Source organism: Thalassophryne amazonica, chromosome 14 (assembly GCF_902500255.1).
Source record: "Thalassophryne amazonica chromosome 14, fThaAma1.1, whole genome shotgun sequence".
Lineage (NCBI taxonomy): Eukaryota > Metazoa > Chordata > Actinopteri > Batrachoidiformes > Batrachoididae > Thalassophryne > Thalassophryne amazonica.
In genome coordinates, this window is record NC_047116.1 from 21,822,867 (window position 1) to 21,848,254 (window position 25,388).

The 25,388-nt window shown below is 41.2% G+C and overlaps 1 long non-coding RNA gene across 1 annotated transcript; it reads left to right on the forward strand.

Annotated features, from left to right (window-relative positions):
- On the forward strand, positions 1–25,103 carry LOC117524848. Its single transcript, XR_004564878.1, has 3 exons — positions 1–13; positions 5,468–5,482; positions 24,905–25,103. It is a non-coding gene; the product is annotated as an uncharacterized LOC117524848 (long non-coding RNA).
- The last annotated feature ends 285 nt before the right edge of the window (positions 25,104–25,388 follow it).

Sequence of the window (25,388 nt, forward strand, 5' to 3'; positions counted from 1 at the left end):
TGTCTTTCTTGGTGTTTTATATTTTCAGATGCATATGTCGTGAACACTAAACTACACATTTGAGTGTTGGATTGGAGATAAAATGTTGCTAATAAGAACAAAAAACAATTCAAAACCACCACATGTATTTGGCACATAGTGGATGTGCAGCATTTATTAGGCATTGCATAAGGTTTAATCATGAACTTTAACCTACTGGACCTTTTGAGTTATGGATTTGGGTCTTTAATTGCTTAAATATCACTATTCATTTTTGATACTTTTAGATTCAGTTAGCTTTCGCATTAGATTTGTTTCACATTTAGTTTTATGTTTATTTAGCTTTATGCTCAGTTAATTTTAGATTGACTTGGTTTTACTATTAGCTCTTATTCAGTTTTTTACGTTAACTTTTCATTTAGCTTCATATTCAGTGAGATTTATATTCAGTTGTTTTAATATTTAGTTAGATTTATAGTCTGTTAAAATTAAAATTTGCATACTTGATGTTCTGATATGAATTCTCATGCTCCAACTTATCCCCACATGAAAAAGACCCCAAGATACTTAAACTCCTCCACTTGGGGCAGTAACTCTCCCCTGACCCACAGGGGACAGTACACCGTTTTCCAACAGAGGACCATGGTCTAGGATATCTATGTGCAGATTGTCATCCCAGTCACTTCAGACTCTGCCTCAAACCTGCTCAGTGTCCATCAGAGGTCACTGCCTAATGAAGCCCAGAACCACATCATCTGCAAAAAGCAGTGATGCAATTCTGAGGTCACCAAACTGGACACCCTTCGGTGCCTGACCGCACCTTGAAATCCTGTCCATGAATATCACAAACAGGACTGGTGACAAGGGGACAGGCCTGGTGGAGTTCAACACCCACCCAATGTTCAGTTAGCTTTTCATTTACCTTTATATATAGTTAGTGTCTTGTTTGTTTTGTTTTATGCTGCTTCCACAACCTTTAGGCAAGTGAGTATTTTAACCTTATTATCATTTCTATGCAATTTTCTAACTCCATACAATACAAACCTGAATGATTATTGGATTAAAGCATTCTAGGGTGGTGTGTATTTGTGCAATGATGGGAGGGCCTAAAGTAATTAACACCCTATATGAAGATGTACGTAATTACAAGGCAGCTTCTTTACTTCAGGCAAAATGGGCCAAAATAGAGATTTAACAGACTGAAAAGTCAATTAACACCCTATATCAAGATTTACATAATTATTATAGAACGAACGGATACGCACATATTTGTCAAAGTAGTTCATCTGTGTGCAGAATACAGCAGCTGAATCAAGTTTCAGTCTGGCCAAACAGCCACCTCACTGTGGGAACAGTTTACATCCAGGAAATGGGTGTTTAAGAGACGCCTTTGGTGTTCTGAGAGACGCACATTTTATTCTGTCAGATGTTGAAGAACTTCTGAGCCTTTGTTAGGTGATTGTTGTTGTTGATGTGCATCACGTTGTGCTGTTATACGCTGCAGCAGAGGCCTTCCATCAAACTGCTTTTTGAACTGCAGCATGACTATCTGTAATTCAACATTTTGCTGGCAATTTATTGTAACACTGTCTGAGCCCAAATGCTCATGGATATCAATGTCATGGCAGCATTTGATATTCAGTGAGTTCATCAAAGTGTTCTTCTTCATATATATGCTCGAATAATTGCACAACATACATCCTTATTGAGGAGAGAAAAAAATTTAATTTGCTGCACACATTCTGATTTACGTTGGGTTTTCTGAAATCATCAAGGTCAAAAATATCATACCCCCACTTGCCTTTGCCTCTTAATCTCCAATTAGTGATCATAATTGGATGTAGCCAGGAGCTTTTCTGTGACACACCCATGTTTCGAAAGGTGGAGATGGGTTTTAAAATGGAATAGTTTGCACCATGTGTCATGCCACGTCACATGTCATAGAATCCAGTGGGCATCATCATTGTTTGACCTTTACTTTGCACCAAGCACTCAACACAGTCAAAGGGAGGAAGCCGGAGCACCCGGAGAGAACCCACGCAAACTCCACACAGAAAGTCACAGGCAAGAATCGAACCCATGACCTTCTCGCTGTGAGGCAACAGTGCTAACCACTAACTCACCGTGCTGCCTTGGGCTCAGACAGTGTTACAATAATTGGCAACAAGACGTCGAATTACAAATAATTCACGCTGGAATTCAACAAGCGGTTTTGGAAGGCCTCTGCTGCAGCGTATAACAGCGCAATGTGATGCACTCCAACAACCATCACCTAACAAAGGCTCACAAGTTCTTCATCCTCTGACAGAATAAAATGTGCGCTCTCAGACCATCAAAGTCGTCTCTTAAACACCCATTTCCTGGGCGTAAACTGTTTCCACAGTGAGGGGGCTGTTTGGCCAGACTGAAATTTGATTCAGTTGCTGTATTCTGCACACAGATGAACTACTTTGACAAATATGTGCGTATCCGTTTGACCTACATATGGTTCAACACTGAATCTGATTAAATTGAAGGATCTTGCAAAAGACAAAAGAATAGATGCAAAATTCAATACCGGTAATGTGGTAAATGTATTTGTATGTGTATCATAAGAATAACTAAAAATCTGAATTGTACATTATTTAAATGCATGATATTCTAAAGCAAATGATTATTTTTTAATACATGCTGATACAAACAACCAATTATTTATAAATCAAAATCATGGAAATCATCAGGGGTGCCCAGACTTTACATACCACTGTATCTAGGAGCTCCACTATATATATATATATATATTATATTCATCACATGCAATTTCCACTGCGATATATGCCATAACAATTTTCAAAGAATATCACCTACCATTCTAAATAATTTCACTTCGATGTATTATTCATCTAATAACCAACAAATCCAAAAAATCATCAATTGTATTTTCATCATAATCGGAACACGCTGCAGGAATAGAATTAAATTCACTCCATATTTACCCACATTAACAAAGTACTCACTAAAACAATCTCCTATAGGGTTAGGGACATCAATAATGCTGTTGGTGCGACGAAGATTACAAAAGTCTGCTGCACGTTCAACGCAACTAAATTTACCATTGAACTAATGTCTTATGACAACACAGCAATGTGAAGGCAATTCTAATCTAAAATTTCAATGATACTCCAAGATCCTTACTGATTTAGTATACTCTTCAGGAAGGATCAAAAATTCCCTGTCTCATTCAGGCCCTGGTCCACACACTGGTTTTCCTCCTTTCCTTCCTGAAATTAAAAACACAACAATAAAATCATCCAATTCTATGTGGCTGGGACTATCAGAGCCACAGAATGTCCCTGTCACAGAAGACAAAGGCATTAATCAGTCCCCTAATAAAAAAAAATCAACAAATGAAAACAAACACACACTCAGTCCCAAAAGAATTTAATTCACTGCAAAGGTCCCCTCCAAAATCCTCGCAAACGTAACCTCAAAATCTGAAAAGAGAAAAGAAATGTTTAATTGAAATAGTGACATCCAACAGCAACACTCACACTTCAATTAAGACAAAATTTGGATATTTCATGCTTTCAATTAATTTAAATCTTTAAATTTGGTTAAGAAATCCTCTTTTCTTCATCAATTTCATTCAGAAAATATATCAATGAAAATACTAGCTCCAGGCAATTATATATTAATAAATAAATATATATATATATATATATATATATATATCCACATACTTACCAACCAAGGGAGATAAACAATATCAAATCTAAAATCAAAATACCCATGAGCAATCATTAACAAAAATAATCAAAAATAATCAAGCTTTCAAAACCAAATAAAATGCAATAAAGACTGCCACCAATAATGACAGCACCTCCCCAAGTTACCCCTTGAAGCAAGCTAGGTTGCTCCCTGCTCACTTCTACTGCTATTACTAATAAAAAAAACATGAAAGTACCAACTTTTAACCATTTTGGACCATACGGAGTACTGCCACTCAATCACGGTAGCTCCCATGAAACACCAAGTCATGCCGTTCTGCAATGCCAAGCGAGCAGTAAGGAAGGCTAGGCTAGATTAGTTTAGCCTGCATGGCTTCATGCTACTAACGTTTTACGTGTATTTTTAAGTGTATATTTTGCCGGATCCGGCAAATGCACACCTAGCAATATTTGACCGGATCTCCTCTCTTTGGCTAGTTCAAATGACATCATCGTAGAGAGTATTTCAACATGGCGGCTTGTTGCGGCACCCTTGGCATTGAGTGTTGGTGCTAATTTTTCCATCTTTAAATGCCGTTTTGGATGCCATGAAGTCGTTTGTATCAGAACAGAAAATCACCTACTGGCGGAGGGATTCTCAGACGCTAAAAGCAGCTCAAAAATGTGGCATTAGCCATGCCCGAAATTATTTCCACTGTGTGGCAAAAATTATTTCCATGTGCCCGAAATTATTTCCACCGCCGCACCCAAAATTATGTCCACCGGCGCTTTTCGCCACGTGGTGGAAATAATTTCGGGCACGTGGAAATAATTTTTGCCACACAGTGGAAATAATTTCGGGCATGGTGGAAATAATTTTCACAGTCTTGGTAATTTTCTGTGTAGGGCGGGGATGATAAACAAAACCTGCAAATTCAAGAGAGAATAAAACGAAAATACAGAAGTCCACATCGGCACGTGTGTTTATCCTGTGTTTTCTCTGTCAGTGTCAATTTTAAAACCTTCGATCAGTCCACCCCTGAAAATAGTGAATGGTAAATATGCCAATTTTCAATAATGAAAATCACCAATATCGAGCTACTATCATGAATGTGAAATAAGGAGATCTTAACTCCGATCGCCTTTAGGTTCCTGCCAACCGCAGCCGCCAACCCCAGCCATTCCATTCCGTTGTGAATAAATTTAGACGGCCGGCAAAACGGCGCAACTCGCCATTTTGCCGGTGCCGTGTAGGGCAAAATATGTCCAGTTCAACTTTGCTGAGGGTGCCGCCATGCTGAAATAAACTATACGATGACATCATTTGAACTAGCCAATCAGCGAGGAGATCCGTCAAATAGCTAGGGCGTGTTTGCCGGATCCGGCAAAATATAACCTGCCAACTTTTTAACCCCTTCTAAGCCTGTATATCCCATTGATGGGAAATTTAACTTTTTATTTGTGAGATACTGACAAGCCAAAATGAGGCAGGTAGTAGGGGGTGTTTAAAAACAAAAAAAAAATCGACAGATGAACTCGATGGTCCAATCCATGAATTTTTTGTGACTCGATTGGTGTCAATTTATACGGTTAAAGTTATTCATGTTTTTATTTTAAAATCAGTTAGCAGTTTAGCAGCTAACACAAATCGCATGGAAAAACCTCGCGTTCCTCACCGACCATAAATCATTATTGGACAGAACAAAATATCAAACCACGCACAACAACGATCCACGTTAAATCAACAAACATTGTTTAAAAGCTACCAGGCATTCCCCCCAAACATACATAGAGCTCTCAAGTCTCACTCATTCAGAGTGAGACTCATGCTAACGGTCCTGCACTCGGCATGAGACTCAATATGTTGTCACGCTCTCATGCTAATGCTTGACAATCCACCTAATTGACCTCCAAGACAAGATTTGGTCGAAAATAACTCCTTGAATGTATCTCAACTTGAGAGCTCTGCATACACATTAAAAACAGAGAAGACAAAGACCGCGGTTCATCACAAATAAACAGCAAAACTAAACTTTAGTCAGAATGAAACAGAACGAAAAACTTTTAAACATACAACATCACATTTAAACAGACAACAAAATTGCATGCATTAAATAAACGTTAGCAAGCGCTTTATGCAGTACAAGTAAAGTCCACGACGTCTCATTTCATTGTCCTCTGCAATCACTGCCATTCACACCGGACACACAGACACACCACAGAATCCGCGGCACATTCCCAAAGTCATCAGTAATAACGCCGATCCTCAAAGAACCTGTGGTACAGTCTTTTATAGCTGGATATCCGTCACTAAAATAGTCAGCACAAAATTACACAGTAAAATACAGGACTCGGATGTGGGCTTTCAACACGAAGGATTAAATTGTTTGTGCGCACATCTACAAGCCATGCACAATTTATAGAAAATAACAAAAAGTCGAGGTTTATTTACCAAGGCGAACCACCCCTTAATAAATTCCCACCTTTGTAGCAACACTACGGAAACCATCATCAGCAACACTGACGGCAAATATCCAGCAACACTGGCTTGAAGCAACACTTCGATATTCTTTTCCCAACAAGATAAATCACTCCTTAATAAATCTCGTAGCAACACTACGGAAATACACACAGGGCAACACTGGTGTGTCTTTGAGGTATGCTAAGGCCTCGGCCTCGTGGCAACATCACGACACTACTTCCCCAACTACCAAAACCACCGTAAATATCAAAAAGAAGGAAAGAGAAGGAAAAAAAAAAAAAATTACACCGTGACCTTCAACAGCTCTCCAAATTAACTACAAACATTTCAGACGCAAACCATTACTTTAACACAACCATCATCAATTTTAGTAGTCAATGATGCAGAAATTTTATTATTACAGGTTTCCTGCTTACCCGATCAGCGCCTTTTGATGGTTGTAAAACAAAACACATGGTCTGCCTATCGCTCGCCGGGAACAGATTACAGCCGGGTCACGGCACCAACTGTAATTTCTCCCGGTTCATTTTGAGTTTATTAAAGGTCATGATAAAAACCAGGCCTGGGGCCATCACAGACAGTGTCCATCTTCTGAAGGTTCCGTACATAACTTGTACAACACTTTTGTACGAGGTGGGTGTTACAGTGGGTGTGGTTTAGTCTCACATTTCTAATGTTACTGGCTCTCAACAACAGGGGGAGCTCCCTGTATCTGAAACTTGCACATGTGATGGAAATGAAACTTAACTTATATTTAACCTTTCAAAAGGTTTTAAAAATTCCAAACAGATAAAGGCAAACACTTGATAACTAACATAAATAAGGAATTAGCACAGCCATTATCTAACAGCTAGCTTCAAAGATTAGAGGTTTTGAATTGCTTCTTCTTCTTCTTCTCTCAGATGGAAAAACCATCTCAAAGACAAGGGGCACCACAGTGATTCTTCCATGTACCAAACAACCTGTACATGCACTCATCCAGCTCACATGGAAGTTTAACCAGACTACGCTGTTTGCGTTTGACCCTAGAAGACCCCAAGTACACATTTCTCCTGAAGCCACCGATCGTAAAATAAACATGTCGGTGTCAAATACAAAGCTATATGCCCTGCACATTGAAAAGGTGCAAGTGTTGCATGTAGGCAACTACACCTGTGAGATCGCCACCATCAAAGGAACGTGGAAAGAGACCTGGGAGCTGATCGTTACAGGTACGCTGTGATGTACTGAGTGGACGAAACTTTCAATGCAGTCTTAGCGGATCAGACTGAGCAGCGTGCAATCCCGTGTGGTTTTGAGGCGTGTGAATTTTTTATTTTCCTTTATAGCGCCAAATCACAACAGAGTTGCCTCAAGACACTTCAGACAGGAAAGGTCTAACTTTACCAACCCCCAGAGCAACAGATGGGTGACCCTCTGCTTGGGCCATGCTACAAACATAAATTCCAGAAACAATTCACAGAACAATTTACGGACGAATATACAATATTGCTGTTGGTGCACAGGACAGGAGGGTCGCAACACAAATACAACTCCTATCCTCTGGATGGAGCTGCACCTTAAACCGAGAGAAAAAACAGAATCAGGCATCAGAAAAAACAAAAAATACTGTATAATTTTGCCCAGCATTAATCAGAAAAACAGAAGAAATACTAAGGAACACGTTCACGTTTTGCACACGTTCTGTAAATCCTATAAACTTCATTTCACTGCTTCTCAATATCACTGTGTTTGTCTGCTATATGATATATTTAACTGAAATTGCTGATCTAAACAACGAATGATTTATAAAGGAAAATCATGGAAATCATCAGGGGTGCCCAACTTTGACATACAACTGTATGTGTGCAAAATTATGAGGCATTTGGCATCTTCTTCTTCTCCACACATTTCTAGTGAGAGTTACTGCCCCAAGTGGAGGAGTTTTAAGTATCTTGGGGTGTTTTTCATGAGTGGGGATAAGTTGGAGCATGAGAATTCATATCAGAACATCAAACAAACTGAATAAAAGCCAACTGAAAATATGTAAATCTAAATTGAATGGAACATAAATCTAACTAAATATTAAGACAACTGAACATAAACCTCACTGAATATGAAGCTAAATGAAAGTTAACATAAAACTAACCGAATAAGAGCTAATAGTAAAACCAAGTCATCTCAAATTAACTGAGCATAAAGCTAAATAAACATAAAACTAAATGTGAAACAAATCTTAAATTTAGTGAATATAAATACAACTGAATGTGAAAGCTAACTGAATCTAAAAGTATCATAAATTCAACTCAACTTGTTTTTTATATAGCGCCAAATCACAACAAAACAGTTGCCCCAAGGCGCTTTATATTGTAAGGCAAGGCCATACAATAATTATGAAAAACCCCAACGGTCCAAAACGACCCCCTGTGAGCAGCACTTGGCACAGTGGGAAGGAAAAACGCCCTCTTATAACAGGAAAAACCTCCAGCAGAACCAGGCTCAGGGAGGGGCAGGTCTTCTGCTGAGACTGGTTGGGGCTGAGGGGAAAGAACCAGGAAAAAGACATGCTGTGGAGGGGAGCAGAGATCGATCACTAATGATTAAATGCGGAGTGATGCTACAGAGCAAAAAGAGAAAGAACAGTGCATCATGTGGACCCCCCCACAGTCTAACGTCTAAGCAGCATAACCAAGGGATAGTCCAGGGTCACCCGATCCAGCCCTAACTATAACGCCGTTAGCGAAAAGGAAGTTTTAAGCCTAATCTTAAAAGTAGAGAGGTTATCTGTCTCCCTGATCTGAATTGGGAGCTGGTTCCACAGAGAGGAGCCCTGAAGCTGAAGGCTCTGCCTCCCATTCTACTCTTACAAACCCTAGGAACTACAAGTAAGCCTGCAGTCTGAGAGCGAAGCGCTAGTAGGGTGATATGGTACTACGAGGTCCTAAGATAAGATGGGACCTGAATTATTCAAAACCTTATAAGTAAGAAGAATTTTAAATTCTATTCTAGAATTAACAGGAAGCCAATGAAGAGAGGCCAACACGGGTGAGATATGCTCTCTCCTGCTAGTCCCCCGTCAGTACTCTAGCTGCAGCATTTGGAATTAACTGAAGGCTTTTTAGGGAACTTTTAGGACAACCTGATAATAAAGAAGTACAATAGTCCAGCCTAGAGGAAATAAATGCATGAATTAGTTTTTCAGCATCACTCTGAGACAAGACCTTCTGATTTTAGAGATATTGCGTAAATGCCAAAAGGCAGTCCTACATATTTGTTTAATATGCGCTTTGAATGACATATCCTGATCAAAAATGACTCCAAGATTTCTCACAGTATTACTAGAGGTCAGGGAAATGCCATCCAGAGTAAAGATCTGGTTAGACACCATGCTCTAAGATTTGTGGGCCAAGTACATAACTTCAGTTTTATCTGAGTTTAAAAGCAGGAAATTAGAGGTCATCCATGTCTTTATGTCTGTAAGACAATCCTGCAGTTTAGCTAATTGGTGTGGGGTCCTCTGGCTCATGGATAGATAAAGCTGGGTATCATCTGCGTAACAATGAAAATTTAAGCAATACCGTCTAATAATACTGCCTAAGGGAAGCATGTATAAAGTGAATAAAATTGGGTCCTAGCACAGAACCTTGTGGAACTCCATAATTAACTTAGTCTGTGAAGAAGATTCCCCATTTACATGAACAAACTGTAATCTATTAGACAAATATGATTCAAACCACCGCAGCGCAGTGCCTTTAATACCTATGACATGCTCTAATCTCTGTAATAAAAATTGTATGGTCAACAGTATCAAAGCAGCACTGAGGTCCAACAGAACAAGCACAGAGATAAGTCCACTGTCCGAAGCCATAAGAAGATCATTTGTAACCTTCACTAAAGCTGTTTCTGTACTATGATGAATTCTAAAACCTGACTGAACCTCTTCAAATAGACCATCCTCTGCAGGTGATCAGTTAGCTGTTTTACAACTACCCGCTCAAGAATCTTTAAGAGAAAAGGAAGGTTGGAGATTGGCCTATAATTAGCTAAAATAGCTGGGTCAAGTGATGGCTTTTTAAGTAATGGTTTAATTACTGCCACCTTAAAAGCCTGTGGTACATAGCCAACTAACAAAGATAAGTTGATCTATTTAAGATTGAAGCATTAATAATGGTAGGACTTCCTTAAGCAGCCTGGCAGGAATGGGGTCTAATAAACATGTTGATTGGTTTGGATGAAGTAACTAATGAAAATAACTCAGACAGAACAATCGGAGAGAAAGAGTCTAACCAAATACCGGCATCACTGAAAGCAGCCAAAGATAACGATACATCTTTGGGATGGTTATGAGTAATTTTTTCTCTAATAGTCAAAATTTTGTTAGCAAAGAAAGTCATGAAGTCATTACTAGATAAAGTTAATGGAATACTCAGCTCAATAGAGCTCTGACTCTTTGTCAGCCGGCTACAGTGCTGAAAAGAAACCTGAGGTTGTTCTTATTTTCTTCAATTAGTGATGAGTAGAAGATGTCCTAGCTTTACGAGTGGCTTTTTTATAGAGCAACAAACTCTTTTTCCAGGCTAAGTGAAGATCGTCTAAATTAGTGAGACGCCATTTTCCTCTCCAACTTACGGGTTGATCTGCTTTAAGCTACGAGTTTGTGAGTTATACCACGGAGTCAGACACTTCTGATTTAAAAGCTCTCTTTTTCAGAGGAGCCTACAGCATCCAAGTTGTCTTCAATGAGGATGTAAAACTATTGGACGAGATACTCTAACTCTCTTACAGAGTTTAGGTAGCTACTCTGCTCTGTGTTGGTATATGACATTAGAGAACATAACGAAGGAATCATATCCTTAAACCTATTACAGCGCAAATTAATAGTGATATTTAAGCAATTAAAGACCCAAATACATAACTCAAAAGGTCCAGTAGGTTAAAGTTCATGATTAAACCTTATGCAATGCCTAATAAATGCTGCATATCCACTATGTGCCAAATACATGTGGTGATGTTTTGAATTGTTTTTTGTTCTTGTTAGTAACATTTACCTCCAATCCAACACTCAAATGTGTAGTTTAGTGTTCAAGGCATAGGATCTGAAAATATAACAACACAAGAAAGACAACAAATACTGGAAGAGCATGCAGAGACCACAAACCTCCATCAACAACCAAGAGTGAGAGACGGATGGCCAGAATGATCTCCATGTAGCTTTATGCACTTACATGGGGTTGTTTGATCTAAAGATTTACTGCCAAAACTCACAATACAGTGAAACAGCATGTGGATATGGATATCTTTTGATTCACATTTATTTAAACACCAAAAAATAAATAATAAAAAAAAATCTGTAATTATAGACCATTATGATGTCATAAGGCCAGAATATTCAAGAGGGATCAAAGGGAAAAATATCTCCTCATGAGAGAGAAAATTGTTGTAGAAATCCAATGAAAATCTTACGATGAAAAATAGTTTCTTTTTTTAAGCAGATCAGGATCATCGCTAAAATTGAATAAACCTTTCTTGGGTCAGGAACATTGTAACTCTTTATAACGAAATATTTCTGCTGCTTTTTGTATTATCTTGTACATTCACATGACCTCTGCACTATGTCATTATTCAGTGGCTCTTACAATGTAATACATTGAAACCGAAAGATGATTAAAAATTCTGGTTGTGATTTTATAATGACTTAGACCAGTTTGATCACATTTTGGTTTTGACAGGCAGGTTGGTCAAAAAACGGTTGGAGAGAAATGCAAGGCTCCAAACAAACAGCTCTGATTTGTAAAAGGCTTACTGGAGTGGATTGCAGAGGTCGGTACACAAGTAGGCAGTACAAAAAACATCAGGCTAAGGTGTGGTCGATCAAACATGCAGAAGGTCAGGAACACAACGAGGTAGACAGGACTATGGAACGGGAAGAACAGAGCTGGACACAAGGCACATCAATTCTGGTGAGGAACTATTGCACCCAGTCAGCCTTATATACACCAGGTGATGAGCTGCAAATTAGGAACAGGGTGCATTGGAATATACCAGAACAAAGGGTGTGGCCAGAGAGAGAGAACACCCACCACCAAGGATCCGAGGACCAACAAGAGAGATGGAGACAGACAGACCCAAGCCGAAAACTCAGCAAGAGAATAAACACAGAAAACCAATGAATTAAAAAACAAACCAAACGAAACAAAACAAAAACAAAACAAAAACAGACCAAAAAATAAACAACCAGACAAAAATATCAAACCCTGGCAGGTTTTATTTTCATTAAATGATCTATTATTAATTACAATTAGATTTTGCTGTTGTTGTTAAAGTGAATCATCATCATTTTCAGTATTTCTGTCTATTGTCATACCTGAAAATCCCATAAATCAATGACAAGAACACATATTTTCCCTTTAAATTTACTGAGTGGATATAGTTTTTTCTCTGCTCCTGGATGAGTGTCATCAATATTAATTTGGCATTTGTCTTTTTGTCAGATGATGAATTTGTTGAGACTATGTGATTGTCCTTTTGTCTTATTTGAAGACAAGATATCTCAAAAAATGGTGGAGTGATTTTGAAGGTTTGTGAAGATACGGTCCAAGGATGACAAATAAGGTATCAAATGTTGGTAGGGATTCCGAACTGTGTCAATTTTTCCCCTTTGGTCTACTTCTTTAAAATTCAAAAAGTCAGAATTCTTCTCATCAACTTTGTCAGTTGGCAGACAAAATAATGGTGCACTGGTGTTAGCCTGGTTGAGGTATGTGTTCTAATTCAAGTTATTAGTACACAATGGTTGCATCTATATGATTTAAAATAAACAGTTGTGGCTTCTGTTTTTATCAAAATGAGCCTGACATAGAAGTGAAGAAGTTTAAACCTATTGCATAATAGATATCGACTACATTAACTTTGTTTTCCTCCTACCTCAGATGAAGAGGAAAGTGAAAAAATACAGAGAATACTGATCATCATCATCATCATCACTGTTGTTTTTGTGTGTTTTATAATCATGGTTTCAGTGTTGATTCTGCAAAAAGCCAACAACGTAAGTGACATTTACTCTGATCACTTTGTAACTAACACACAGACACAGTCAGGTCCATAAATATTGGGACAGCGATCCACTTTGTTATTTTGTCTCTGTGCACCACAATAGAGATGAAATCAATCAATATGTGCTTGTAGTGGAGACTTTCATCTTTAACTTCTTTTAAACAAAATCTTTTGTTAATACAAACCATCACTTCAACAGCCAGTTGTCTTCTGACAGGTCAGATTTTTTTTTCCCCCTGTCTGTATATATAGTAATGGTAAGTGCCACACTGGCAGAACCATTATGAACATTAATACACATATATGCAATTTATTCTTGCAAGACAGAAGGTATGTAGTGTGTGAGTGAATGTGGTGTGTGTGTGACCCCCATCCGCCCTTCCCGATCAGCCTACAACATCCTACTCAAAGCCATCCGACAGACCACCAAAACAACACGAGGACAGACAAGAACAAGAGAGAAGTGGTGAAGACAATAACTGTGAAGTGAGACACCGAGGAGACGGGGCCCCAACCATAAAACACACCATGACAAACAACCACACATGAACAAACAGTGACAGCAACAGTCTGTTGTCTAATTAGTGAGCATCCATACCCTAATCCAGAACACCATAGTGTTAATCCTCTTAAGAGCACCCAAAAACTGAATTGTGGTGACGGCCACAAACACGCGACCATCCACACACAGAGACCCAGATCACAGCTAAATATCCGATCACTACTGTGGCTGGTGTGTTGGGCCAAGACAAGAGTACAGAACCTTATCATATGACATGGACCACTCCGGCACGTCAGAAGCCACTCGGCCGGCCGCGAGCGCCAACGGACGTGGGTCCAGGATGCAGAGCCCCGGGGGAACCAGGAGAAAAGGGGCAGCGGAAGGGCACGGGGGTCAGGAAAGGCAGCCCCCAGAGCCACCGGGCAGCACAGCAAACCAACAGGGGAGCGGCCCGACAGCGCCAAAACGCACCCCCAACATCACCCCTCCCCAAGGAGGCACGGGGAGTAGCCCCATATCCAAGGGAAGCGCACAGGGCGCCGGCATTGACCCACCAATAGGGAGAGCCCCAGAACCACACCACCAGGGCCACGGCCACAGAGGGTGGGAGCGAGCGGCGGCAAGGGCTGGGGGCAAAGGAGCCACCACAAACGAATCCAAAGCACAAGGTAGGGACCACCGAGCCATACTAGGGCGGGGCCTGGCCCCCAGACAAGAGGTGAGGCGCAACCCCGGGGCCAGGAAGAGCACAAGGCCCCCCGACAGCCAGGCCCCCCAGCGCAGCCAGCAGGGCCCCCCAAACAGATCCAGTAGAGGCGCCAGGGAAGCCACGGGATGGGGGGAGGCAGGCAGCCCCTGAGGAGCACCAGAGCCCAGGGAGGAGCAAACCAACAGGGGGGCCAGGGAGCCGCAGATGGACGGGCCACCCCGCCCGGAGTTCCCCGAACCAGGGAAGGTGCAGGATGGGACCCCGGAGCGGCAGGGGCAGCCAAGGAGCCGAGGGGAGACAGACGGGTCCCACAAACGCGGAGGGAGAGGCCAGGGCACGAGGGGCCACGTACACCTGAGCCCCGGGGAGAGGCACCACCTCCTGCCCAGGCACCGGACCCCAACCCACCAACGGCAGAGCAGACAGACCCAACTGAAAAGGAATGATGGCCGCCAAACTCTAGATTTTTTCTGTCTTTTCTTTCTTCCACTATGTTGGTGTAGGAAGACAAAATACTTGTGGACCTGACTTTATCTGTGTATATTGTGAAAAGAATCATACCTGAGTCACATGCAGAAAAGATGTTTATTCCATTAAATGTTCAAAGCATTTTCGGAACCGTCTTAAGATTCTGTTTCCTGATCTGTTTTTTTTTTTTCTTCTGCCCTTTTAAGAACCAACATTCAATCCGCTCCCACAGATCTGGTAAATACAGTCATTTTTATTTTGCATTAAGTGTTTGTAGATATGTTTTTAATGTTTACTTTGCTGCTGCAAAACAGAATATTCCTGTGTGGACGAGTCAAAGGTCAGTAATAACAGTGATCACCTTTTGTGCATTTTCTTTTAAGGAAAGTCAAGAGGAAACAGGTGATACTTACGAAAACTACATGGTGCCTGATGTGTGTCAGTAACGCGGTCCAAGGCACAGGCCCCATCCCAACCCAATTACCCTGGACATTACTATAAATCAATAAAAAACTGTACATAAATGAGGCAGTAAGAAAAACAGATTTCACAAAGTTTAAAATAAGATGAATTAATTAAGATGCGTTTTTAAATTTACTAGATCTAATGTAAGTTTTATTTGTTTTTAAGGTTTATTTGACAGGTGTAAGTGTGTGTATCTCAACTGTTGGTGCTGCACATTTGCCTTCTGGGACATAATAAAGCATTGAAATATAGTGTGTGCAATAAATTCAAATGTGGATGAATGACGAATTAAAAACACAATTCAAAACTGGCCTTCGTACACATGCCCTTGTAGTTTTCCACGTTGATCCACTAGATGGCAGCAGAAACTGCCGGAAGCTACAGCCCTGCTCAAGCTTAGCCCGACAACCAGCCTGAATTAGACCAGATACTGGTCTCTCTCTCCTAGCCTGTGATTGGTCTGCGGCCGAGACGGAATTCCCACTCTTAAATGGCGGCCAGTATCTGGGGTCCCAAGGAGATGTTGTTCCTGTTGAGAGGCCAGCCCTCCGCGCAAACCCCGGCGGGTTGACGTGCCTCTCTTTACCCACGTTGAACTCCCCAATGGAGTGACTGAGGAATGAAAATACAACAGTAATAAGTGTCTTTTCAATTTTAAAAAAGTTAAAATTTGCACGTGCACGCTGTATTTACAGCACATTATTGTCAGGATGTGAAAGTGTCGATTTATGTGACGAAACACACAATTCGACAAAACCGCACATCTCGACAGAACACAAGCCTAATTCAGGCCGGTTGTCGGACTAGTTCAAGCCGAGATGTTAGAATGACATCACAGGATTTCTGGCAACCTACTGAGTGACCAAATCCCCAAAGTCTGGCCTCATGGACTCACAGACTTGGAAGCTCGAAATGTGTGAAGATTTCAGACTGTCCCATTGTGTCGAACCGTCAGGTGCAGGAGGACTGACACCCGGCAGACAGTGGCTGCTTTGTGAGGTTGTTGTAGATCTTGATAATAACATTGTGTTGGTGATTCACCTTTTCATCAGGTAAGCTCTGTGACTGAAATATGTAGAGATTTGCTGCTTAAATTAAAAGAGCAAAAGAAAAAACCTGAATGGTACAAGCTAAAATAAATCAATGTGTCTTTTTCTTTTGATTTGCATTCCTGAGCATATATTTAAAGCTATAAACTATTCTTTCCTGTTCTGTTCAAAGAAACTGAAAAAACACATTTTTACCATCTTGTTCACTGTAAACCCAAATATTAAAATTAATTGAAAAAATTAAGCAGTGCAAACTCAAAGTAAAAAAAAAGAAAAATTTTTTTCTTTTTTTTCCTTTTTTAAGATGTCTCTGTTGTGTACCGCTCAGTTTAGGTTCGTATCATTGAAGAAACAACAACCGGTGTAACAGTTTATCTTCCACCTGGGGGGTAGTTTTTGTAGGCTATCTAAACACCCCACCACCACCACCACCCCCAAATATCTTGCCAAAATGAAGTTTTGCAAGATATGTTTGTCAGTATGTATGTTTGTTGCTTTTTGTTTTTTTTGTTTTGTCTGTAATCATTGCATTTTTCACCTTTAACTCACTGTGCAGCTCAGTTTACATTTCAGATTCTTGCAACTTCACAAATAGCAGCCCTAGTAAGGTACCTTTCAGTACACAAAAGGATCAAGGTCAAACACTAAATTCAACAAAACAACTTTCCTGGTGGCAGTTTTTAAAATTTTGCCTCCAAATTTGGCATGGACATAGTAATAGGCCTTGCTTATAAGCCATTACCTGGGATAAGTGATTGACATTGACCTTCAGGGTTTCGCTTGAGTTCAAATGACACCTGTATTAGGGCAAACTTCAGATTACAGTAAAACATGTTGTGTAATACACCAAATTAAAGGGCTTAATGAGAGGATCCAGAATACAGCAAAGGGTTTAAGTCATGACATCATTTGATGATGTCATCATGAAAAAAATTGCACAATTTAAGGGTGTGACAAAGCGTGTAAATCATCATTGCAGACTCTTGTAAGTTCACATATGGCAGTCCTATCAAAACACCTTTCAGCACACAAAAGAATCAAGCTCAAGGTCAAAGGTCAAGGTCACAGGAAGGCCAAATAATAAATATGACAAAGCAACTTTCCTGGGCTCCCCCTCGAACTGCCACCTTATCATGGTGGGGGGGTTTGTGTCCCTGGATGATCCTAGGAGCTATGTTGTCGGGGGCTTTGTGCCCCTGGTAGGTAGGGTCTCCTAAGGCAAACAGGTCCTAGGTGACAGGTCAGACTAAGGGCAGTTCAGAAGCTCCCATGACCAGTACAAAATCAAGGACCGAGACGTCGCCCGGTATGGCTTTGCTGGGGGCCCCACCCTGGAGCCAGGCCAGGGGTTGGGGCTCGCGCACGAGTGTCTGGTGGTCGGGCCTTAGCCCACAGGGCCCGGCCGAGCTCAGCCCGAAAGAACGACGTGGGCCCGCCCTCCTGTGGGTTCACCACCTGCAGAGGGGGCCATGGGGGTCGGGTGCAAAGAGGATTGGGTGGCAGTTGAGGGCGGGTGGCCCGGCGGCCCGGTCCGCGCTCACAACCTCTGGCTGTTTGGACGTGTAACGTCACCTCGCTGGGGAGGGGGAAGGAGCCTGAGCTTGTGCGGGAGGTTGAAAGATACCGAATAGAGATAGTTGGGCTCACCTCCAAGCACAGCTTGGGCTCTGGTACCCAACTCCTGGAGAGGGGCTGGACGTTCCACTTTTCTGGCGTTGCCCACAGGGAGAGGCGGAGAGCTGGGGTAGCATTGCTTATTGCTCCCCAGCTCAGTCACCATGCGTTGGTGTTCACCCTGGTGAACAAGAGGGTCACGTCCCTACGGCTTCGGGTCAGGGACAGGTCTCTCACTGTTGTCTCGGCCTACAGGCCGAGCAGCAGTGCAGAGTACCCAACCTTCTTGGAGTCCACGAGGGCGGCAACAGTGAGACCTGGAGTTCAGATCAGGTTCACTCAGCCTCCCCGATCTGAACTCGAGTGGTGTTCAGTTGTTGGACTTCTGTGCTATTCACAGTTTGTCCATCACGAACACCATGTTCAAGCACAAGTGTGTCCATAAGTGCACAAGCACCAGGACACCCTGAGCTGTAGGTCGATGATCGACTTTGTAGTTGTATCATCTGACCTTTGGCCACATGTCTCGGACACTCGGGTGAAGAGAGGGGCTGAGCTGTCGACCGATCACCACCTGGTGGTGAGTTGGATCCGCTGGGAGGGGGCAGACCTGGCAGGCCCAAGCGCTCTATCCTGATTGGGCCTTATCAAGGATTGGGTTATTAATTAGTGCTGCCCTGTAGGAATGTTGCCTGTCAGGGGTGGGGCGGAGATTTCTAGGGTGAGGGGGAACATATCCCAGGATATCATCTGTCCCCGTTACACCGGCCCTGAATTGGTCCAGATACTGGCTTCTCTCTTCCAACCTGTGATTGGTTGGCGGCCGAGACGCTGCCGTCAGCCTCACTTTGATGTGGCACAAGCGCTGCTCTCCTATTGGTCGCTTAGGAGTGGGAATTCCCACTCCAAACATGGAGGCCAGTATCTGGGCCAATTGAGAGTTGTTTGTCGGGCTGTCTCATCTCTTTCTTTTCCTCCTACTTCTGCGCTGCCTTACAGTCACAGCCTCATATACTCTTGCGCTTAGCACCCACATAGAGTTTTGGTCTTCAGTTCAAGGAGTCCAGTGTTCGAGTCCCACCGCCGGTCCCTGCCACAAAGATAGGTCCTCCAGTCACAAACGTTAGAGAACAAAGGAAGTCAAGGTTTCTTTGTTCCTGGTGTTTGCATGCGACCAGTTCAAGATCCCAGCGCTGAGATAACTCTGTATCGGTGTAACAAACAACATTGGTGTTTAACATCTAAACTTTGAAGTCCGTTTCCTCTCTAATTATTTTTGGAGGTCTCATCGTGATAAAAGAACCCAACACTAGCAATTTACAAAATTCTTCATGGACTTGTGCCTCCCTCTCACTGATCGAATTAAACCTTATGTACCAACCCACGCTTTTCCTTGTCAGAATGTGTTAGTGTGTTCCGAAGGTTAAAAAGAAGTCAGCAAGTCACAGAAATTTCTCTTATTGTCCACCTGTTCTGTTAACCAGTCTGCCTGCTGAGATAAAACAGGCAAATTACATGGAATCATCTGGAATCAAGTGCAGATGAAAGACCCACCAGTTCTCCTATTCATATGACAAATATATTAGTGTTGTGCTGAACTATAGTACCCCCCCCCCCCCCCCCCCCGCCCCAATAACTGGAACAGGACTTAGTCTCATCATGTCTATATTATGGAGCTGTTTGTGAAGCAAAGAGCTCTGCATCCTGTTACTGAGAATTTGTGCCTGTGAACTGTTTGTTCTAGCTGTTTTTTTCTGAGGTGCTGTTGATCTTCACTAATACTAAACTACCAGTCGGTCCCCTGACTGACCACATTACATTTGAAATCTCTGCACACTATAATTTTGAGATGAACTTCATCAAGGGACTGGGTCATTCAGCTGGACTCCTTCTCAGAGACTTCAGGTAAGAACATTCTTTTTTAACTTGCCTGTTTAGTTCGTTATTGCTAGTAAAGTTTGTCCTAAGCAGTGTGTCACCCCTCTGAGGCTGGTCTGCTTGAGGTTTCTTTCTAAAAAATACCAGAGGCTGCTTTTCCTCACCATTGTTCCCTAATAGTACGTGCTTGCTCAGGGAGGTTGGGACAGATTTGGACTTTCCGCTTGTATAGCACCCTGGGGTGACGTACGTTGTGATTTGGCGCTGTATAAACAAGATCAACTTTTAAACTGTGTTTTCAACTGACAACAAAAGCTTCCCTTTTGCTAACAAAAAAAAAAAAAAACCCTGTCAAATTGCACGCAAGTCTGCGTGACGATCACACCCGCTTTGTTCCACTGGTTGCCACGCTGTGCGCTGGATGCTGCGTATATAAAATAACTATTTTGTGGTGGATTAATCATTTTCTCTGCTTATGTTACCTATACAAGATAAATGGCATAGGTAACATAATTACTATGCAATTCAAACAATATACTTTATGTATTCTAAATAAATACTATCATTATTATTGATTTAGAGTAATTACATTTTATTAATACTAAATACATAAAGCTGAGGATTATACATTTCAAATGAATAGGATTTATTACAGTAATGAATATGCATCATGTAAGGTTCATTTGGTAGGTTTGTATTAAAATGATCTAAAACGTAAATGGGAATATGTCATGTAATAAAATTACATAAAGGTTAGGGTTGAATATTTCTGTGAGTGCACGCGCGCGCACACACACACACACACAAAACAGCTGCAGTGATCGTACTCAGTCCTAATTTTAGACGGCTTTAAGCAAAGCCGCCTATTTTTTCGGCATCTTTCTAACAGTTGCATCAAGTCAGAATCAGTAGTACAGTACACTTCTTACAAATTTAGCTTCATCTAACCAGTGCTGTTTATGAAATGGTCACTTACATTATCTTCCAATGCTTTCATACTAATGAATTAATACTGGTTCAACTTATGAGTTCTTCAGTCAAGAAGGAAGGTCCTTCCCGTAACAAGCTCTAAAGTACATCTGAAGATATTTTTGTACCACTTCAGAATAAACTGTGCATCATCAAAACACCTTCCCCTTCCAGGAATTGTCAAGATCTGTAAGGCGAGCCACCACAAACCTCTACTTCACTGCAGTGGCTCCAAAAGTGCACCGCACGCCCTGTAGTCACGACACCCCTAAGACACCTACGCACCAGCATTACTACATCGCAACAGTGTTGCGATGTACAGCTATGATCTCACAACATCTGATGAGACGTAAGCAGGAATCATCACAAAAGCCAACACGAAATGTCATGAATAGATTATGAATAGTTTGCCAGTCAACATGACATGATGTATAGAGACGTCAAGAGGTCGTCGCCATGAGGAAGCCTTGTGTGTCGTGGGGAGAAACGCGCAAACTCTCCAACAGATATAGGGGGCATAGTTTTATCATCGTATTTTGAGTGTCAGCCTGTGTGGCCTTATGCCCCCTGCCTGTCGGACATTAGCGTAGTGGTAAAGTATCCATCTGTTAAACAGAGCTTTTGTAAACTGCAGGTTCGAATTCCACAGGAGGTATGTATTTTCTTTTACTCCACATCTGTTGTGTGATGTGGTGCAACATGTTCCATCTGTTTTATTTTTTCCCACAACAGCAGCGCAATGTGGTGCAACACGTTCCAGCTGTGTTCATGTATGCGCGTGCACAACTACTACCGGTGTTTGGTGCACGCCTGTGCGACCGTGTCTCTCACGATAGCAGGTGGAATCCTTCGTGGTTCCCCATTTCGTGTTTGGTTCACAGATTTTCGTCCTGTTTCTGCATCTTTCATGTTGTGTGTGAAGGGGCCCTAAAGAACACTAGAGAAGCTGCCTTTCTTACAGTGGTGGGCACAGCTAACCAAAAAGTTCGCTTCGGTAACCGCTAATCAGCTAACTGAAAAGTTATCTTTTATAACGCTAAACTGATAAACCACCAAAAAATTTATCGGAAGCTACAGCTAACTACTAACTTTCAGTATTGTCTCCGGTACACACTCAGCTACTGACAAGCCAATTTTGAGTTTTAACACTGCCAATGCTTCTAATAGTATCAAAAGCAATCACAAACCCAACTTGAAGCACTTGGAGAGCGCACACCTCCACCAAGGCCATAGGGTCACTAACGTCACATGGAATATCCTTTGGCAAAGAGGTTCGAATTTCACGTCATTTCACGCATCTACTGTCGTGTTTCAGATTCAGTGGTTAACCCTCTGGGGTCCAAGGGCATTTTTTGGACAGTTCACTCGCCTGGCATAAATGTTTTATTATTGCTGTTAACAGCTCTCCCCGAATCCCACAATCAAGTTTTATATCTTTTTTTCAGGACAACCTGTACTTTCAAAATATATATGCTATAGTTGTGTTTTATATGTGTAATAAAGGTTTACAATCAGAAATAAGAAAGGAAAAAGTAAAGCAGAAATAATTTTCCACACACATTTATTCAAAACACACAACAAACTATAATACACTGTTTTGACACTTTATAAAGGTAATTTGGGCTCTTGTTTGAAAGACTGTACAACAAAAAGGTTCAAACAATAAACACAAATGCACATTTTGAACAATTAATACAAAATGGTCTATGCGTTTTGTTTGTCTTCATCTCAAAGCAATTTCTGTCTGTTATTACACAAAGGTCACATCACAAACTTCTACTATGAAGCTGACTGTGTGTTTGTTCTCTCCTGCTCTGAAAGCAACATTCACACTTCGAGGCTCATTCAGTTTGAGGAGCAGCCCCTCCCCCTCACTCCACTGATATGGTAAACAGTGCTTTATCCTGGAGCGAGAGACCTTGCTACAGGCTTATCCAGTAACATTCACAGGAAAACTAGACAAGCAATCCTGATATTCACACACTATTTGAGCACGTGAGGTGAATCTGCCCTACAATTGGATTTTGGAAAACCCTATGACAGTGAACCGATTCTGACTGGACACTCACATTGCTCACGTCATCACACAGCTTCTATGAAGAGTACAAAGATGGTGGACAGTGGCTCGAAAGTCCATGGAGTTAACTTTTCAGCAAAAAAAAGTAAGTTTCTATCTCATATCATTAAAAAGTTATTTATAATTTAGTAAAGCTTGGTCTCAGCCATCGTATAAGACGGCGTCGGCCCCAGAGGGTTAAACCATTAGATCTTCAGCAAATGTATTTATAAAGAGAAACTGCATGAACTCCACAAGTTTTTTTTTATTTTCTAATAAGTTTATTCAATGAGGAGAAACAAATGCTAAATTATTGTGTTGTAACTTAATTTTTGTTCAGCCTTTGAGACCCTTCTTCATGAAGTTAGACGCAAGCAAAAATGTTGAAATTGGCCTTATCCTGCAATGATAAAGAATCCTTCAAAAAAATTAGCAGACAGCAGAGCCAAATGTTTTTCACCGTTACTAGTGTTAATTCTTCCCCCAGTTCTTTCTGTAATACTACCCCTTACAAAGCACAAACTCGAACTATTCCGCACTTTTAAATTTAATCAAAGTCACAGCAAAAATAATCAGGCCTGGGCCCTGCAAGAACTTCGCTTACAGACAAGATCTGCTCTTACAGAACCCCGGACAACGGATACAAGCAGTTTTTATACAGGATTACATGTGCATAACAGAGGCGGACCTTATTTCGCAAAATCCTTCTCTTATTAGCCCGCGTGGGTATTCAAGGGAGGTCCATCACCCTGCCCCAGGCCCGCGCAATAACGGGAGACATATGATTTATTATTGTAACCTAACTCTCTTCAAGTGGATGAAGTATCAACATGTCCTCCTTCATGCAGGGATGAGATTGGCAAATTCGATTTTCAGAGGAAAATAAGCCAGGGTCCAGCGGCGGGTCCAGGGCGGAGCCAAAGCATTTTTGCTGTTTTAAAACATGTAAATTGCACTAAAATGATATTAAAAACTACTATAAATGCCAGGTGTTCATATCTATAATTCAAACTGTAAACCCTTACTAAGACCATCTACTGTACTTGTGTATTTTTGTGACCAAAATATTTTTTCATAACTAGACTTACTTGATTTTCAGCATTCTCCACTTTCAGCATGGCACACTTGTCAACAAACATACATGTACATGTATATCCTCAAATACATGTACATGTATAATCCAATGTTCTATGTCCATTGAACTATCAGACCATATAAGATTTATATTTAGTTGATGTGATCTCCACCTATAACACTGTGTCACAAGATCATTGCTTCACTTTATCATACTGGACTAATTATATATGAGGACTGTTTCACTGTGTCGCATTGTTTCGCGTGCGCTCTCTCCCTTTTATTTTAAGGAGTCTGAGTCTCCTTAAAATAAACCCACTCTCTCTCCTCTATCAGACTCCTTAAAATAAAATAAAATAAACCCGCTCCAATACTGAAGGTTTCGGGTGATACCCTGTACCGATCTGATACCATAGCTGCTTGGCAGTGGTTGGTAGCTCCGAAACATCAAGTGACTAAAATAAGTGGCAGAAACTAGAGCTCTCATTTGTATGCATGTATGAAATTGCATATATTTTTTTAAAGGTCATTTTGTAAAACCAAAAATAAATAAAATTATGCATTTTTTCAGCATTTCCAGTCATTGTGGACGTGTGAACTTTAACACATTGTTAACATCGGAACATAAAACCAAATGCAAAAATGTTCTCTCTTGTTAAGCAGAACAAGTGTAGGGAAGAGGTATATCAGCTCCAGGTACAATCAACAGGGGTGCATGATCCTCACGTACCTCCAGCAGTTGCCCAGGACACAGACGGGGCACAGCTGAAACAGGTATAGTCCATTTGTCTCCTACTCAACAATCTTCATCTCAATAGAATAAAATTAAAAAAAACAGCAGTTTCCAGTATGTCAGCTCAGAAATGAGACGACATGTTAGCTGGTGACAACTGACTGATTTTCACATTTGGCTGTGCTTCTCCTTGTTCTTGTACCACGAGCTTCATTTCCTAAAACAGAAATATCAAAATGTTATGATGAAGCCTCATTAAATTTCACACAGGTATCAACAGGGTGTCTGCAGCTTTAACATATACATTTCACTTTCTTATGGCGTTTAAGAAGCAAAGTCCAAAATCATATCGTTTTGGTCAAATGGACAAAGTTGATGGCTATTGTCCTCGTCTATGCTCTTTCACATAGGACTGCAGGGGGGACGCAGAGTGTCCTGCATTACAACTATTGGTGGAATGGATCATAGATGATCAGTGGTCTGCATGGACATGGTGAATTATGTATAATTTTTGTGTCATGGTGACTTGTTTTTTAAGGTGAACAAAAAAAAATGGAAATCAGGAAAGTCTTAAACCAAACTAGAAGGCAACATAAAAGACATTACAGAATTGAGTATTGGTAAGAGAAGCACAACAGAGAAAGAACTGGAAGAGGTTCAGCAGAGGTGCCACAGCAGATTGCCTAAAGTAT